Genomic DNA, 4,679 nt, shown 5'->3' on the forward strand with positions numbered 1-4,679 from the left:
TCTTGCATATAGCGAGAATGCTACAAGACTGGGATAGGAATAATGTGTACATCCCCGAAGGAAAAATCAAACCTTGAGAATCAACTTGGAGACTTTAAAAGTTAGAGCCATGGAAGGCATCCCTTTAGTGGAAGACCACCCTATGATCACTATTCACTCACTGTTCACATGGCACCTCAGACCTGCCTGCTTTTGCCAATACATGCAATAAAAATTTGAAAGATGAGATGTCATTCCTAGTGCTTCCAGATCGAGGATAGAAAACATTGGATGCAGATACTTGCTAAATAGATATATGGAATCTGTATATGATGACCAAGTGTGTGTGTGTGTTAGTGTGGGGAATGTGTACTGTGTGTTGAATGTAGCAATGCACGATTCAGATACTTGCTACAATACATATGTGGAATCTGTATACAATGACCAAGTGTGTGTGTAATAGTGAGTACATCCCTGCGAATGAGCACAAATAAACACATGTGAACACACACAAAAACACACACGCATGCACAGCATAGCATCTCTCTCTCTCTCTCTCTCTCTCTCTCTCTCTCTCTCTCTCTCTCTCTCTCTCTCTCTCCCTCCGAACCCTCAAGTGCCACATTATACACCTGACAACCCTCCTAGTGGCTTGATCGGAAGCGTCTAGATCCTCCACCCTTAACGGTGGCTGTAGACTTGAGAAAAACCTTGCACACATCCCCATCCATAAGCTTATGCACATCATTCATAGAGTGTGCTTGGTGTGCATGCTTTCTATCGTCATGAGCACCATGCCACCTACTCAGCAACTCTTTCACCTTCTCCATCTCCTTCTTCAATCTACTCACCTTCTCAAAGAACATAGCTAGGCTCCACTGCTCACCCCCAGGCCCATCTCCAAGTCCCGAGCTCCATTCTTCTTGAGGTCTACATACTCTCTTGGTCCCCCTATCACCAAGGACGTGTCAAGAAGATCATTTATTGCAGCTGTGGGTATGCGACTCTCTCTCTCTCTCTCTCTCTCTCTCTCTCTCTCTCTCTCTCTCTCTCTCTCTCTCTCTCTCTCTGTGGCCCCCTGAAACTCGCAATGCTACATTCAACACATAGTACACATATTGGAGCAAGGAGTAAGTGTTATTTTTTGAATTTGGGCATGGATCTCGTTGATTGACCTTGCTGGTCCTCAACGGATGAGTCCATGGCTCTTTTATATGGATCTGCTGGTTGATCTTGCTGATCTTCAACGGAGATTCCAACTGGTTATTTTTATCCTCTCAAAAATAAAAGAAAGATCCTGTTTTGGCCTGGAGAGAGAAAATGTCTAGAGGGAGGTAATTCAAAATTGAGATATTCTTGGATATAAAAATCCTCCTAGTGTCTAAAAACATTTTCCTTGAAACAGAAATTCAAAAAGAACTTTCCAATGTGCAATTGGAATTAATTGAAAATAGGTAAAAAGGACCTTAGCCTAAGGGTCCAGATTTTCAGAAATTTTTGAATTATGCTCCAATTAAGGTTCCTATGGACCAATAAGATTAACCCAAATGTAGGGAGGAGATAAATTGAAGAATAAAAGAAAAACCCCCCAAAAAAAAGTAAATGCTCACATAAGATGAAGAGTTGACTGAGTACAAGGTTTATTAGTTAAAAATTAAGAGATATTTAGAGGAAATGATGCATTTTTGACACCTCAGTGTGGGGATCTCCCCTCATGAAGGAGGTGCCTATTTCACATGTGTGGAAGAGTTTTAAACTCAAAAATAATGAGATATTTTCATCTCTTCTCTCTTCTGTTTCATCTAGATCCAAAAAGTAAGCTAAACGGACCTAAAAATGGTCAAAATTGACCAAACTGATCTGGAAAATTCTAGAATCAGTTTTCTTGGTTAGAGGCTCCTTTTTTTCCTATAAATAGAAGCCTCCCCTAAAATCTGAATGGTGTTTATGCACTATTACTCTGCTCCCTGTCCTGAGCCATTTACATTAAATTTCTTGATAGCTCAATTGTTTTTGGCTTAATCCTTTCCAAAGTAATTGGTGGCCACTCTTGCTTCAAACAAGAGTAGAACCCTCAATCCCTCAAGCCAAAGGAAAGATTACAACTCCATGTAAGCTAAATTTTCTTACTTTTTAATTTTAAATCTATGGTTTTCTTGATTTTCTTGTTTTATAGTTGATTGAAGTAAATTCTAATGCTATGCCTTGATGAAAAGGCCACCCCCTTCTCTTCTTTACAATTCAGCCTTTCTTAATCCTAAAAAGATTAGTTAAATGATTAATTAAACTTTTCTTATTAGTTACTCTCTTGATTTTTCTAAAAATTACGTAGATTAGAGTCATATACATCTAGATTGGATTAATTTAAGTTGAAATTGGAATGAGAAAAATGAGGAATGGTCAGCCATATAAAGGAGATTATGGTAAAATTCTCCAGAATTTTGTGGAAAAGAAAGTTTATTTTTATGTTATTCCAAAAGAGTAATTCCCACCGTTTGTGCATTCTAAAAGAAATATTCTAATTACTCCATGCACATATTCACCTATGAATATGCATGGATATCACTGATATTAATTATTAAAATTGATTTCTATGCATAGAAAGATGCATAATGGAATTTTTTTAATTATAAAAGTGTTATTTTCATTAAAATTGATTTTATGCATAGAAAGATGCATAAAGGATTTATTTTTATTTCAAAAGTGTTACTCTCATTAAAATTGATTTTATGCATAGAAAGATACATAAAGGATTTATTTTTATTTCAAAAGTGTTTCTCTCATTAAAATTGATTTTATGCAAAGAAAGCTGCATAAAGGATTTATTTTTATTTCAAAAGTTTTACTCTCATTAAAATTGATTTTATGCATAGAAAGATGCACAAAGGATTTTTTTTATTTCAAAAGTGTAATATTCTTTAAAGTTGTTTTTTATGCATAAAAGGATTTTTATAAAAGTGTTATTCCCACTGAAGTTGATTTTTACACATAAATAGATGCGTAAAGAATCTTTATATCAAAATTAGAATTCTCTTAAATTCTATGTGTAATTTCTATGAATAGATGTAATAAGATGTGATGAGAATCAGATAGGTGTGAATGAATGGATGGATGGATGTGATGTGAATAGAGGTGATGAGATGTGAGGTGAATAGATGTAATGAGATGTGATGAGAATCAGATAGGTGTGAATGAATGGATGGATGGATGTGATGTGAATAGAGGTGATGAGATGTGAGGTGTGAATGAATGGATGGATGGATGTGATGTGAATAGAGGTGAGGAGATGTGAGGAGAATAGATGTAATGAGATGTGATGAGAATCAAATAGGTGTGGATGGATGGATGTGATGTGAATAGAGGAGATGAGATGTGAGGTGAATAGATGTAATGAGATGTGATGAGAACCAGAGAGGTGTGAATGAATGGATGGATGGATGTGATGTGAATAGAGGTGATGAGATGTAATAAGATGTGATGAGAATCAGATAGGTGTGAATGAATGGATGGATGGATGTGATGTGAATAGAGGTGATGAGATGTGAGGTGAATAGATGTAATGAGATGTGATGAGAATTAGAGAGGTGTGAATGAATGGATGAATGGATGTGATGTGAATAGAGGAGATGAGATGTGAGGAGAATAGATATCATGAGATGTGATGAGAATCAGAGAGGTGTGAATGAATGGATGGATGGATGTGATGTGAATAGAGGTGATGAGATGTGAGGTGAATAGATGTAATGAGATGTGATGAGAATCAAATAGGTGTGAATTAATGGATGGATGTGATGTGAATAGAGGTGATGAGATGTGAGGTGAATAGATGTAATGAGATGTGATGAGAATCAAATAGGTGTGAATTAATGGATGGATGGATGTGATGTGAATAGAGGTGATGACATGTGAGCTGAATAGATGTAATGAGATGTGATGAGAATCAGAGAGGTGTGAATGAATGTATGGATGGATGTGATGTGAATAGAGGTGATGAGATGTGAGGAGAATAGATGTAATGAGATGTGATGAGAATCAGATAGGTGTGATGAGAATCAGATAGGTGTGAATGAATGGATGGATGGATGTGATGTGAATAGAGGTGATGAGATGTGAGGTGAGTAGATGTAATGAGATGTGATGAGAATTAGATAGGTGTGAATGAATGGATGGATGGATGTGATGTGAATAGAGGTGATGAGATGTGAGGTGAATAGATGTGATGAGATGTGATGTGAATCAGATAGATGTGAATGAATGGATGAGATGTGATGTCATGTGAATCACGATGTAAATGAATGATATGGGATATGAGTGGATGATATGTGATGAAAATAGATGTGAATGTGTAAGTGAAGAATGGATGTGAATGTATATGTGAAGAATAGATGTGAATGTATATGTGAAGAATGGATGCGAATGTGTATGTGAAAGAATGGGTGTGAATGTATAGGTGAAGAATGGATGTGAATGTATATGTGAAGAATGGATGCGAATGTGTATGTGAAAGAATGGATGTGGTTATGTAGGTGAAGAATGGATGTAAAAGTATGTGAAATAATGGATGTGGATATGTATGTGAAAGAATGTGATGTGGATATGTATGTGAAAGAATGTGATGTGATGTAAAGAGATGTGTTGTGACATGAATATATGTGGATGTGAAGTGATAGATATGAATGTACGAATAGATGTGGGTAATC

Source organism: Cibotium barometz, chromosome 2, assembly GCF_041138505.1.
Source record: "Cibotium barometz isolate CiBa-2024 chromosome 2, ASM4113850v1, whole genome shotgun sequence".
NCBI classification, from domain to species: Eukaryota; Viridiplantae; Streptophyta; class Polypodiopsida; order Cyatheales; family Cibotiaceae; genus Cibotium; species Cibotium barometz.